The 15,369-nt window shown below is 47.4% G+C and overlaps 1 protein-coding gene across 5 annotated transcripts in view; it reads right to left on the bottom strand.

Moving 5' to 3' along the window:
* Positions 1 to 14,656, bottom strand: part of KLHL5 (kelch like family member 5) — a 65,229-nt gene extending 50,573 nt beyond the window's left edge. For 2 of the 5 annotated variants that reach the window (XM_069977526.1, XM_069977525.1), the window contains exon 1: positions 14,521 to 14,616. The gene's annotated coding sequence lies outside the window, so the exon portion shown is untranslated. Of the gene's footprint in view, positions 1 to 6,538; positions 6,562 to 14,520 lie in introns of those variants that run through there. The other 3 variants (XM_069977529.1, XM_069977527.1, XM_069977528.1) reach the window with 3 other exon arrangements.
* Positions 14,657 to 15,369: the final 713 nt, after the last annotated feature.

Below are 15,369 nucleotides of genomic sequence, written 5' to 3'. Positions count from 1 at the left end.
GCTCATAAATCTTTCAAGAGACTCCGACTAGGATAGAAATCAATATTACATATTGTCCAGTGCTTTGGGGGGGGGGGGGGGGGGGGAGATAAAACATTATTGGATCAATGAATGCATATTTCAATATTCAGGTCTGTGGATTGCAGAAAAAATGTGATATATTATATCATACAGGAAGATTGTAAGGAGCCGGAGGAATATTTTCTGCAGTACATTTGTGGAAAATAGGCTTTGCGGCTGCAGCGATTATGCACACTGCAAACATATAAATGATTTATGTGCCTGTGCCCTACTTTCAGTAACCCTACAACGACGAGTTCAAGGCAGGGTTTTCTTCCCAGGAAAACTTACACAGATTCAAATTTTTATCTACTATGTATAGTGAGTCAGTATATCCTGCTACATCATGATGTCTATCCATATGGCCAGTCAGCTCCTTGTAGGCGGTTTCACGGATAAATTGAATAAATTGACTAAAAAAAGACAAAAAATAAATTTCAAAAAACCTTTACTAACCCTGCATCCACCACTGCCCCAGTGCCTCCCACTGGGTCTGTACATTGCATCATAAATACAGTTCATGCAGACCACAGCCAATCCCTAGTCTCAATGGTCCTTGTGTGCCATGTGAACAATGATTGTGACAGTAGGGGAAAAAAATAATCAAACATACTGCAACCATGACAGAAGCTTGATGAACCCCATTACGAGTCAAGGGAGACCATATGGATTCAGCAGCATCTGTCCAACAATGAATCCTCAATAGCAGTTATAACTCAACTTGAAACTTGGTACGTCCATGTTCTCAAAACGATTTTCACAGGTGATTTGATACTCAAAATAACGGATATTGTTTAACATACTATGGTGGTCGTCATTACAATGGAGCATCATTCAAAGTTAGGCTTGACATGGCTTCTTTTTAACGCTCTTTTGAGTGTGGCTATTTTAAGGCATAAGTGCTGCACATGAATAGAATGGCGCATATGCGGGAAAGCGGTCTATTACCAAGCACCGTCCCGGGCTTAAGCACTGGAGGTGGGCCGGCCCGCCCCTACTGGGACAAAACCCTCCCCTCTATGAAACGGCTCCATTGATTATGATCGTACATTCGCTTTAAAGTTCTATCAAACAAGCAAAAAAACACTCTTGCTCTGGACAGTTCCCGACACAGATAGAGGTGGCAGCAGACAGCACTGTGTAAGACAGGAAAGAACAAATCACTTCCTACAGGACATGCAGAAGCTGATAAGTATGGTAAGATATTTTTAAACAGAAGTACAAATCTGTATAACTTTTTGAGACCAGTTGATTAATGTTTTCCCCCTCCTAAGTACCGATTTAATACTGCTCCTCTCTCTGCAAGGGCAGAGTAAAGAATGAAGATTTTTACAAGTTTCTGTTCACTATGGCCTGTCTAAACTGGGCAATCACATAATATACATTTTATCACAGACCAAGAGTATGCTATAGAATAACAAATAGGCGTTTTTAGACCAACCAACCCCAATTCATCGTCCAATTTAAAAAAGGATCAGGCGCTCAATCATACATACACCCGTCTTTCCATGGTTTACAGAATGAACAAGGTCTTCTCTAATGTGACCCTTATATACTGTCCATCATCTGCACTTACAGCAAGTAGAAGAAGAACTGATGGCAGAAACTTACAGGCACTGGTACTTAACTAAGACCATCTATTTCACAGACATCTAATTTGACAGGTAGAATCTATCTCACACAGTAATGTGCAGTTAAGTAGCGCTTCTTCTCCATCAATAATTAACTCAGTAATTATGGGGTTCCACTGTAAAAACTGGATTGGGGTCTCTTAGGCCACATTTTTCGTACTGAAAATATATTTTTTAGGTTAAAAAAAAAATTGGAATGTATATGTGAGACATCCTATTGTTTTCTCTGAGTGCAACATAAAAAAAAAAAAAAAGTTTTTAATTACGTTATACGTTTTCATTTATACTGTAGGCCAAAAATACATTCAGGAAGCAGGTTATCATTATCATCAATGATCATGATGTTAATTTATTTTTTTTCTGCATCTTCTACCCTCTTACTTAGGCTCCAAAACATCTACCTTACACCCAGGGCCATATTTACCACTAAGCACCCGTGGTCTGGTGCCTAGGGCAGCACCGGGGAGAAGGAAACAACTTTTTATATTTTCTTCCAGGTCTGGTGACAGTGGCGGATTAAATGTACCCTGGGCCCCGGGCTGTCCACCCAACCTGGGCCCCCCCCCCCCCCAGTCAATTCGCCCACATTATAATCTGCTACTGCGTCCCCCCCCCACCCCCCCCCCCCCCCCACTGTCCCCAAAAAACACTGCCTGCCTCCCCTCCCTGCTGGCCCCAATAAACATAATGTTTGGTCCCTTGCTGCTACCCCCAGTAAGCATTGCCCACCCCACCTCCACTGCCCCCAATAAACATATCGCCACCTCACCTGGTCCCCTGATGTTGCCCCCCCAAGGTCACAGCAGCACAGAGGATGTCAGGAGAGGAGGCTGCTGATCTTATAGGAGAGGACCGAGCAGCACAGAGGATGTCAGGAGAGGAGGGTGTTGATCTATAGGGGAGGTCCCAGCAGCACAGAGGATGTCAGGAGAGGAGGGTGTTGATCTATAGGGGAGGTCCCAGCAGCACAGAGGATGTCAGGAGAGGAGGGTGTTGATCTATAGGGGAGGTCCCAGCAGCACAGAGGATGTCAGGAGAGGAGGGTGCTAATCCTATAGGAGATAGTCCCCCTTTATAGATGGTCTCCCTCTTTCCCCCCTCTATAGATGGTCCCCCCTCTTATAGATGGTCCCCCTCTTTCCCCCCTTATAGATGGTCCCCCTCTTTCCCCTTTATAGATGGTCCCCCTCTTTTCCCCCTTATAGATGGCCCCCCTCTTTCCCCTTTATAGATGGTCCCCCTCTTTCCCCCCCTTATAGATGGTCCCCCTCTTCCCCCCTTATAGATGGTCCCCCTCTTCCCCCCTCTATAGATGGTCCCCCTCTATAGATGGTCCCCCTCTTTCCCCCTCTTTATAGCTGGTCCCCCTCTTTCCCCCTCTATAGATGGTCCCCCTCTTCCCTCTCCCCCCTTATAGCTGGTCCTCTTTCCCCCCTTATAGCTGGTCCTCCTTTCCCCCCTTATAGCTGGTCCTCCTTTCCCCCCTTATAGATGGTCCCCCTCTTCCCCCCTTATAGATGGTCCCCCTCTCCCCCCTCCCTTATGGATAGTCCCCCTCTCCCCCCTCCCTTTATAGATGGTCCCCCTCTTTTCCCCCCTTTATAGCTGCCCCCCCTTTCCCCCCCTCCCCTTATAGATGCCCCCCTTTCCCCCCCTCCCCTTATAGATGCCCCCCAGTGAGTAAATAACACAAAAATAACAAAATATAACTCACCTACCCTGCGTTCCCCCGTCGATCCTCTCTCCGGCTGCCTCCGTCTGATGCGCGGCTGCCGGGGGTGTCCGGTCCTCTCCCCGGCAGCGCGCGCATCACACAGCTCCTAGTGCCGCCTGGGCCCTGACTTCCGGTACGTGCGCTCCCAGTACCGGAAGTCAGGGCCCCAGGCGGCACTAGGAGCTGTGTGATGTGCGCGCTGCCGGGGAGAGGACCGGACACCCCCGGCAGCCGCGCATCAGACGGAGGCAGCCGGAGACTCTTGTGACCGCAAGCGAAACAATGCTTGCGGTCACAAGAGTGCAGTGGCGAGGGGGCCTCCCGGGCGGCATTATAATGTGGGCGGCAAGGCATGGGCCCCCCCGGAGCCTCGGGCCCCGGGCGGCCGCCCAAACCACCTACATTATAATCCGCCATTGTCTGGTGGTATTGGTCAGGTCTGGTATGTCGGTGTTATTCAGTCACAGTATGGTGGTATTGGTCAGGTCTGGTGGTATTATCCAGTCACAGTATGGTGGTATTGGTCAGATCTGGTATGGCAGTGTTATCCAGTCACAGTATAGTGGTATTGGTCAGGTATGGTGTGGCGGTGTTATCCAGTCACAGTATGTCGGTATTGGTCAGGTCTGGTATGGTGGTGTTATCCAGTCACAGTATGGAGGCATGATCAGGTCTGGTGTGGCGGTGTTATCCAGTCACAGTATGGCGGTATTGATCACGTCTGGTGTGGCAGTGTTATCCAGTCGCAGTATGGTGGTATTGATCAGGTCCGGTGGTAAATGTGACGCTTGGAGCTATTACCTACGAATCCTGGGGTCCGACAATATGCAGACGTCTCTAATAATATATTTAATGTGGAAATTTGTTTATGTTTCAAGCAGTTAAAAAAACATGAAAAACGTGATGCAGACAATGTTTCTAGAGAGATACATATCTCCAAAAACCAGGCTCCCATTTTTTCCCCAGTAGTCATGTGCTGTTACCAGGATTATTGGCCATACGCCTATTGGTTACCGCATGAGGGTCTGGTTTCGGCTGCATGTGGTGATGTACAGTAAATGTGGGAACCAGAAACCAGAAAATCATTATGCTAATTGATGAGTAAAGATGGGGCGTCTTCAGGTGTAGTGCCAAGGGCAGCAGCAGCTGTTATTACGGCCCTCCTTCCACCCTATGATCAGCTTGTATTTAGGGGATTTTTTTTAACTTAAAGTAATAATTCAAACTGATTTCCAAATTCCAAAATAGATGTGTATAGACAGTACTGCAAGAGGCAAAGTCTATGCTTGGAATGAAATGGAGGCATCTGATGGACGAGTCATCAGGTATATAGATGAACAAACCGCAAGCATGCTTGGGTTTGTCTGAACCAGAATTCTCAGCATTAGATTGCTGGTGGCTGAAGAAGTTACATGCAGCCCTAAGGCTGCCTGGAAAACATAGCCGTAGGCTGTATACATGTTTTACAAGACTCCCTAGGGTTGCATCCAAATTCTTCAGCCACCGGTATTAAAATGCAGAGCGTGTCGTTTCAAATGAACCCAAGTGTGCTTGAGATTTACTCATCCCTATCCAAGACATGATGTAGTACAGCATTGAAAGAAAGGGTTCATAAAGATCCTCATGTACAGTGTTTCTGTGCTGCCTTATGTAGGTCTACAGCAGGATAATAAGACTGTCCCTTTCTCACTCACCCTCTAATATTAGAGATGACTCTGCACATCATGTACCTGTATATACAACAAAGCCGACACAAGCTCCAAAAATAGGAAGGGTTAGGCCCTTGTAGCTATGGCTTTAATACAAAGAACCTGATTTAAATATACTTCTTAAGGGTACGTTCACACTTACCGGATCTGCAGCGTATTTTCTGCTGCGGATCCGCAGCAGATTTCATTTAAATAACTGAACACAGCATCAAATCTGCAGCGGATCTGCTGCAGATCTGCTGCGGATTCTGTAGGTGTGAATGCACCCTAAGGGTACAAACACACACACCGTATACGCAGCAGATCTGCAGCAGATTTGGAGGTGCAGATTTGATGCTGTGTTCAGTTATTTAGATCTAATCTGCTGTATCGCAGCAGAAAATAAGCTGTGTATACGGTGTGTGCGTTTGTACCCTAAAATGACATTTTCTTTAAGCACATGTACAGTACACAAAGACGTGAGTGAACTACCTTTAGTAAACTGATAAGATATTTCATGAGGTTACCTTCAAATGCGGTAACACTGCTGGTAAACCTTATACAATGCAATATACCACGGGCACATCAATGCACGCCCACATCAGAACTCCCCACAGCACACAATACAGCAAGGGGCTGGAGCCGTTCGCTCTATTGTGTGAATTGACAGGGTCTTCCCTGACATGTCAGTTCTTTGCGGCGCCGCAAGGGATCCAGGCCGGAGTGTATACTATGTGTATAAGCTCCGGCCGGGATTCCATAGGCAGTAAAGTAACGTTATACAACGGCCGTGGTTTTACGAAAATATACGTTGTGTGAACATAGCCTAAACACGGACAATGTGCCAGTACTGTAGCGCAATGATTTAAACATTTTCTGAGCTCCTGTCATTATATCGAATCATGATGCGGAGAACTCCAAATTCCGTTCTGTAACTTATCGTCAGCATTTACGGACCATGTGCGGAACCCGTGACTAAGGCTGGATTAACACATCTGCGTGCAGCCCCTGATATACAGCACAAGTGCTGGCCGCATTGCCCTCACTGAACACTGTAACAGGACTCGTTGCATCATAATTCCTTCTAATGCAGTGAGATAGAGCACCAGACTGCCGAACCAACACAGCTTCGTCAGTTCAGTAGTGTACTGCTCTGGCTGTTTGTGAGCTCACTTGTATGTGTAAAAAAGTTTGAAATTTACTCTGTAGTAGAAAAAAAGTAGCCATGGTGGAGCTAACCTGCCTATGGCCAAATGGAGCTTACCCACAGAGAATCAGAAAAGAAAGGCCCGAAATGATCAGCTGATCCTAGCACTTGATAAAGGCCATGTCTTTGAAATCACCCAGCATTTACATACTCCCTTTATAGCTTGCCTTTAGGTCATTGTTACACCGTAACTTGTAGACAATATTAGCACAGAGACATTGTAACGGAAAAGAATTACCTTTAGTTGGAAAACATTGCAGTCTACAATGCCCATACCATCAGATCCGATTGTTTCGGTAGGATTTGTTGACATAGATAAGCCTTCCCTATGACAGATGAGCGCTCTGGGTTTATTTCCACAATTGGAATGCTTGTCAGGAAAGGCACATATGCAATTGGGATGGATCTGCCATGATGTGAACAATTTCCCACTGTAATACTGTACGAAGGGAAATTGTCTAAAACATTGATGATTTAGAGATGATAACTGCTAGAAGAACAACTCTCTCTCTGACTCTGGATCAGCAGTCACACAAAGTGACCATTTGGTTACTTTAAATCTGCGGAGAAAGGGGATTCTAACTATAGACTAGACAATCTTCTCCTCAAATCAAAATAGTATACTGTAGGGCAGGGGTCCTCAACTGGCGTTCCATGGTCCGAGCACGGACCGCGGGGGCTAGCTGTCCAGACCCCGGCTGCAGCTCAGTATACCTATATACTGCACAGTAACTATGAGCGCTCGTAACGAGCGCTCATAGTTACCGTGCAGTAGCAGCACTGACAGAGGCCCTCACTGGCACAGCGGTCACAAGAGGCTGCACTCTGCCTCTGGTGTTGGCGCTCGAGTGACGTCACTGCGCTGGCGCCACGACAAAGGGAGAGCGGCCTCTTGTGACTGCTGCAGTGCGGCCACAAGAGTGAAAAGAACCCAGGTGAGTAAAAGTGTTTTTTTTTAATGTTATATGCTGTATGGGAGGGGGAGCATAGGGGGGCTATATACAATTGGGGAGCACACAGCCGGGGTCTTTATAAACGGGTGAGCACAGGGGAGTCTATATACAAACGAGGGGAGCACACAGGGGGTCTATATACAAACAGGGGGAGCACACAGGGGTCTATATACAAACAGGGGGAGCACACAGGGGGTCTATATACTACTGGGGAAGCACACAGGGTTGCTATATGGGAGGGGAGCACACGGGGGTCTATATACTACTGGGGAGCACAAAGCAGGCGGCTATATACTACTGGGGGAGCACACATGGGAGCTATATACTACTAGGGAAGCGCACAGGGGGGCTATATACAACTGGGGGAGCGCACAGGGGGGCTATATACAACTGGGGGAGCGCACAGGGGGGCTATATACAACTGGGGGAGCGCACAGGGGTCTATATACTACTGGGGGCAGCACACGGAGCCCATATACTACTGGGGAGAGCACAGGGGGGCTATATACTACTGGGGGAGCGCATAGGGGGGCTATATACTACTGGGGGAGTGCACAGGGGGACTATACACTACGGGGGGAGCGCACAGGGGCACTATACACTACGGGGGAGCGCACAGGGGCACTGTATAAGGGTTGGTGATAGAGGGAAAAAAAGCCAGTTTTTTCCACTAATAAGCATCAATTCTGTATGTAATCAGTTCAACAACGTTTGTGAAACGTTAACAAAACAACACGTTTGCTACTGATGTTCAGCTCGGACCTTCACCTGACAATAGACCCCGGTAAGTGGACCTTCACTAAAAGTTGTTAAGTACCCCTGGTATAGGGTGTGCTGCTCTAAAAGGGGTTATCCAGCGGAAAAAAAAATTCTTACAAATCAACTGGTTTCGGAAAGTTATATAGCTTTGTAATTTACTGCTATCTAAAAACCTCAAGTCTTCCCATACTATTCAGCTGCTGTTTGTCCTGCAGGAAATGTTTTCTTTTCAGTCTGACACAGTGCTCTCTGCTACCACCTCTGTCTGAAACAGGAACTGTCCAGAGCAGGAGAGGTTTTCTATGGGAATTTGCTGCTGCTCTGGACTGTTTCTGTCTCGGACAGAGGTGGCAGGAGAAAGCACTGTGGCAGACTGAAAAGAAAACACCACTTCCTGCAGGACACACAGCAGCTGAACATTGTCTTTTAACATGTTCAAAAATCATTGGCCACTGGCCGCACATTGCTACATGTAATAGCGATCTACAGCTGACGGCTAAGGAATGAGTCCTTCTAGCTTCTCCCTGCAGCTGTCGCTGGCACGTCAGAGGCAATCTGTGCAGTGACAGGCCGCTCCGCCAATAACTGGCCGAGAGAGGACAGCAATGTGGCCTGTCACTCCAGAGACAGCTTCAGCAGTGCCAGCGGCGGCTGTGGTGGGCAGAGAGAAGTTAGAAGGACACGGGAAGCATGGAGAGGTAAAGTATATACTTTATTATTTACTATATACAGCAAGGCCTGCATTGCTAACGATGCAAGGGCTGCATGGCAAGCTAGTGCTGATATAGCAGATCAGCGTTTGCTTACATTAACTGTTGGGCCATCTAATACGACCCTTAGAAAGAGTAGTAGATGCTTGGAGCAAACTTCCAGCACATGTGGTTGGTAGTTCTTATTATCTAAGATAATAAAAGAAATATTACATAGGCAGACTAGTTGGACTTTTTCTGAACAACATTCGTCTTTGTATCTACGTATTTGGGGTCACACAGGGAATGGTACTCTTTGTTTCTGATAAGTGTACTACTTCCATACACTAGTAAAACTACTAAAAAACTAAGTACCGATCACTTGATCGTTCGCTGTGTTTACACAAGCTTATTTATTTATTGCTAAACTGCGAACGTTATTGCAAAAATTCAAACGATAATTGTTCCGTGTAAACACACCATTACTTAGAACTTATTAACAACCCCTCCCAGCCTAAATAAAAAAAAAAAGGCAAAAGCATGCCACCAAGTGGTGATTACTGTCATAATAATCTAGGTAAAATGAATAGGCCCTTAATGGAGATAATTCTCTACCTTTTGTGACAATGACGGCAAAATAATATTACTGCTAAATCTGCCAGTGTGAACACAGCCATAGGAGTACATCAGTACTTACACTGCTCTTCCTTCTGAATACAACTCTGTGCTGAGTGACTATGAAACTACAATTATTAACCATCAGCCTGGTTTTATAGGATCACAAGTAAATAAGTGGCAAACATCTACGCTAGCATATCCAGGGATAAAAACGTGACCTCTATACAGATACAGAACTACAAATACCAGCATACCCAGAATTTACAGCACCTCATATATGTAGTAGTTAGAGATGAGCGAACCTCGAGCATGCTCAAGTCCATCCAAACCCGAGCGTTCGACATTTGATGAGCTGGGGCTGCTGAAGTTGGATAAAGCTCTAAGGTTGTCTGGAAAACATGGATACAGCCAATGACTATATCCATGATTTCCACATAGCCTTAGGGCTTTATCCAAGTTCCGCAGCCACCGCTAATCAAATGCTGAACGATTTGCTCATCTCTATTAGTATTTTATTTTCTAAATGTCATTGAATATGCATGATTCTCATCCTAAGGCCATGTTCACATGAAGTATGACACTGACTGTTCTGTGACCCGGCCATATCACAGAACAGCCGCTGTCAGTGAAGATCATCCTGGCCGGTACTGCAGTGCCTGCCGAATGATCTTCATCTTAACCATAGCTGGCAATGGAGAGTGCAGCAGGAGCCACACACTCCATTGTGTGACCTGTCAGGCTTGTGCAGCCGCTATTTAATGAATAGCGGCAGCACAAAACTGACATGTCAGTTTTTTGTTCGGCCGCAGTGTATACACTCCGTCTGGGATTCCCTCAGCCTGCAGTGCATGTTAGTTGTGTATTAATCACAGCTGTTGTTGCAAATTGGCAACAACGGCCGTGATTAATACACAACTTACGTTGTGTGAACATTAGGGCTGGGCGATATTGGCCTAAATCAATATCGCGGTTTATCGTACATGTAGCCGCGGTAACGATAACTGGACGATAATTATGCCGCATCCCTTTTCTAAGCCACAACCCTTTTGCAAGCCACACCCACCTAGTCGTGCCAAACTGGCAATATTTTGTATCTAGAAAGTGGAGAAAAAAGGTAGCTCACTGAGCAGCAACCCGAGGCTATGGAATTTAGTCTATTTCTATTATTATTTGTCATTATTAGGGGGTCTCAGCAGAGCCCTGAATGTGTATATACAGGAATACAGCTTTATACACACTACAGAACATGTATACACAGGTATACAGCTATGTACTACAAGACGTGTATATACAGGAATACAGCCATATACACAGTACAGGACATGTATACACAAGTATGCCAACATTTGACCATTCAGGCCCCCAAGAGTACAGTTACTATACTATATTACTATATGGGGGCACAGCAGGGATGGCATTATTACTATATGGGGGCACAGCAGGGATGGCATTATTACTATATGGGGGCACAGCAGGGATGGCATTATTACTATATGGGGGCACAGCAGGGATGGCATTATTACTATATGGGGGCACAGCAGGGATGGCATTATTACTATATGGGGGCACAGCAGGGATGGCATTATTACTATATGGGGGCACAGCAGGGATGGCATTATTACTATATGGGGGCACAGCAGGGATGGCATTATTACTATATGGGGGCACAGCAGGGATGGCATTATTACTATATGGGGGCACAGCTGGGATGGCATTATTACTATATGGGGGCACAGCTGGGATGGCATTATTACTATATGGGGGCACAGCTGGGATGGCATTATTACTATATGGGGGCACAGCAGGGATGGCATTATTACTATATGGGGGCACAGCAGGGATGGCATTATTACTATATGGGGGCACAGCAGGGATTGCATTATTACTATATGGGGGCACAGCAGGGATGGCATTATTACTATATGGGGGCACAGCAGGGATGGCATTATTACTATATGGGGGCACAGCTGGGATGGCATTATTACTATATGGGGGCACAGCAGGGATGGCATTATTACTATATGGGGGCACAGCTGGGATGGCATTATTACTATATGGGGGCACAGCAGGGATGGCATTATTACTATATGGGGGCACAGCTGGGATGGCATTATTACTATATGGTGGCACAGCTGGGATGGCATTATTACTATATAGGGGCACAGCAGGGATGGCATTATTACTATATGGGGGCACAGCAGGGATGGCATTATTACTATATGGGGGCACAGCAGGGATGGCATTATTACTATATGGGCACAGCTGGGATGGCATTATTACTATATGGGGGCACAGCTGGGATGACATTATTACTATATGGGGGCACAGCTGGGATGACATTATTACTATATGAGCACAGCAGGGAAGGCATTATGGCACACTGTGGGCACTATATGGGCATCATATGGATAAAGCATGTACCACTATATATAGTAAAGCATGTACCACAGTGTGCCATAATGCCTTCCCAGCTGTGCCCCCATATAGTAATAATGCTTTTAATTGCAGAGTGAGGTTTGGAGTTATAGAGCTGGGATGACACGCTGGGGGGAGGGGGGGCCGGACGACCGCATATGCCACCCTGGCCAGCTGCCCTGGTACTTGTAGTTCCCCCGGGTGGCCCCGTTCTGCTTATACCTGAAGGAGGGAGAGGAGGTGGAGGAGGACGGGAGCACTCATCCACCGTGCATCGCGAGAGGTGCAGCATAACGGGCGGTCCGTGGGCAGTGAGGCGATGCTGGGGGGCGCCCACAACTTGTGTGGCAAAGGTGAGGTCGGTTAACCGACGTCAGGGACGGTATCCGTATTTTCACAGTATACCGCCCAGCCCTAGTGAACATAGCCTAATACTGTGACCCTACACCCAATATAGAACTACAAGCACCAGATCAGAGATGTGATAGGATCACACTATGACTGGCTGCACTTTACTGTCTGTCTCTCTCCCCATACCTTATAGATTGTAAGCCCTCGCGGGCAGGGTCCTCCTCCCCCATGTACCAGTCTGTCATTTATCTTCATGTAATGTGCTTGATTTTGTAGTGTTTGTTACCCCTATCACTTGTATAGCGCTCTGGAATTAAGGGGAGCTTTATAAATAAATAATAATAATAAATAGGAGCATAAACTATCAAGCTGAAAACTGATCATCAGTGACTATCTGTTCACACAGGGTAATGCTATCCATTCTGCAGCTTTCCATCTGATATGGAACTACAACTTTCAGCATGCCTTGACAACTAAAGGCTGTCAGAAAATGATGGGAGTTGTATTGCTGCAATCAGTGGCGGTCTTTGGCACCAAGCACCCCAAGCGATCGCTTGGGGCCCCCAACATCCAGGGGGGCCCCCACGCCCCGCTCTTGTGCTCAAGACCGCTGGACAGGGCCGCTGCCCCGCTCGCTGCCGCCATCTGAACTGTAACTATGAGCACTCGTAATGAGCGCTCATAGTTACATGCAGCAGCACTGACAGGGCGGGAGACATTGGCTCCCTTCCTGTCAGTCACTCTTGTGGCCGCAGGAAGTGTTTTCCCTACGGTCACAAGTGGCCGCTCTGTCCTTGTGGTGCCGGCGCTCCAGTGACATCACTGGAGCATCAGCGCCGGGACAAGGGGAGTGCGGCCTCTTGTGATCACAGGGAAAACCCTTCCTGCGGCCACAAGAGTGAAGAGAAGAGGAGACGCCCAGACCCAGGTGAGTATAAGTGTTTGTTTTATTGTGTTATACACTATAGGGGAGAGGGAGAACACAGGGGTCTGCTTAACTGGGGAAGCGCACATCGGGGGTCTATATAAATGGGGGGAGCACACAGGGGGGCTATACAACAGGGGGAGCACACAGGGGGGCAATAGACTACTGGGGCTTCACAGAGGGGTCTATATACTACTGGGGGCAGCACACAGGGGGTCTATATACTACTTGGGGCAGCAGAATGGGGTCTATATACAACTTGGAGAGCACACGGGAGGTCTATATCCAAATGAGGGAGCACACAGGGGGGCTATATACTACTGGGGGAGCACACAGGGGTCTATATACTACTGGTGGGGCACACAGGGGGTCTATATACTGCTGGGGGAACATACAGGGGGTTTATATACTACTTGTGAGGCACACAGGTGGTCTATATATAACTGGGGGAGCACACAGGGGTCTGTATACTACTGGGGCAGCACACAAGGGGTCTATATAATACTGGTGGGGCACACAGGGGGTCTATATACTACTGGAGGAGCACACAGGGGTCTATATCCAAGTGGGGAAGCACACAGGAGGTCTATATCCAAGTGGGGGAGCACACAGGGGGGCTATATACTAGTGTGGGAGCACAGAGGGGGCCTATATACTAGTGGGGGAGCACACAGGGGGTATATACAACTGGGGGCAGCACACAGGGGGTATATACAACTGGGGGCAGCACACAGGAGGTCTATATACTTCTGCGGGAGCAAACGGGGGGGCTATATATAACTGGGGGAACACACAGGGGTCTATATACTACTGGGGGAAGCAAACAAGGGGTATATACTACTGGAGGCAGGACACAAGGGGTATATAGTATTGGGGGCAGCACACAAGGAGTATATATTACTGGCGGTAGCGCACTAGGGGTATATACTACTGGGGGCAAAACACCGCGGTCTATTGTTTTGGAACGCGTGTCGAGGGGGGGCCCCAGACATAACTTCGCTTGGGGCCCCAGAAATGCCAAAACCGTCCCTGGCTGCAATAATAGATGTCCAAGCAGCAGCATACACAGGGTTAAGGAGCTGAAGGAAAAGCTGCCACACTGTAAACTATTATACATATCCAGAGCAGTATATAGTATATAGGGAATGGCTAGGGACACAGACACCTTGGCTCCCCAGCAGTTGTGGATCCAAAAGTATCATTGTAATCAGCATCACAAGTTACAATGCAATACAGCGCTCCCCAACCTGTGGCTGCTGGAAAACTACAACTCCCAGCATGCCCTGGGAGTTTTGCAACAGCTGGAGAGCCACAGGTTGGGCTGCAGGTAATGTATAGAGTTATGCAATGTCAGTGCTGCATCTCTGTAGAACTGCAAATGCCAGCACACCCAGCTGTGTATGTATAATGAGGTAACAAGGACAGGAGTGGCTACAAACTAGTAGTAACTCCCAGCATGACACACAGACAGTACAGATGATAGGCATCCCCCTCCCTGCTGCCCTGCTACCTGCCCAGCCTCACAGGGCTGCAGAGGAGACCGCCTCACAGGGTTCAGGGTGTCCGCCGGTCCTCCAGCCTCCATACCTCCCCTGTGTGCTCAGTTCTGGGGAACTCCATGCAGGGATCTCCCAGCACAAGCTACAGAGGGGCGGGCGGCAGTGACGTCACGGCAGGAGGAAGCGCCGCCCACTCCGCCATGCACACAGCAGTGTCACCCATAGCCGCCAATAATAGCAGGAGTCATATACAGGGTGCATCTGACAGGCTGCTGCTGGCACACCCCACACAGCAGGTTAGGCCACTTATAATGATCTGCTGTCACAACTTCATGTCTATAGCAATGACGTCAGAGATCAGGTCAGCTATGAGGAAAACTCATCTCACAAAGTCAGTTCTGTAGAATTTATATCTGTGCATTGTGTTTCTGCAAAGACCAGACTACAACTCCCAGAGTGCATTGCAGGGAGGAGCCTTGTATTCATAAGCCTTGCTGGTTTCTATTAACCCCCTACAGGCCGGAGGGTTCTATGCACTGGGCTGGAGGTCACTTTCCCTCTTTATGGTTATAATGTTGCTGGTTATTCCTGTAGTGGGTCTATCTGGGGGCGTTTTCCTATACAATAGAGGAATGTGGTTAGTTTTAGGGTCACCAGAGAGGCTTCAGCTTAAAGACTTTGAAGTTCTATTGTTTATTAAATAGAAACAGGAAGAACAAAACAAGATCTCCTGCCAAAAGGGAGAAACAAAGCCCAGTACAGCTGTGTAACCTAAAACTGAAGAAATCTAGAAGGACATTCAAAGATATGCTATGTGCCAGAGGGGGTTTCTACACATAGTGTTTGTTTTATTATTAATA

This window comes from Dendropsophus ebraccatus, chromosome 7, assembly GCF_027789765.1.
Source record: "Dendropsophus ebraccatus isolate aDenEbr1 chromosome 7, aDenEbr1.pat, whole genome shotgun sequence".
NCBI lineage: Eukaryota > Metazoa > Chordata > Amphibia > Anura > Hylidae > Dendropsophus > Dendropsophus ebraccatus.
Note: the sequence above shows the minus strand (reverse complement) of the source record. Positions and strands in the feature narration are given on the sequence as shown.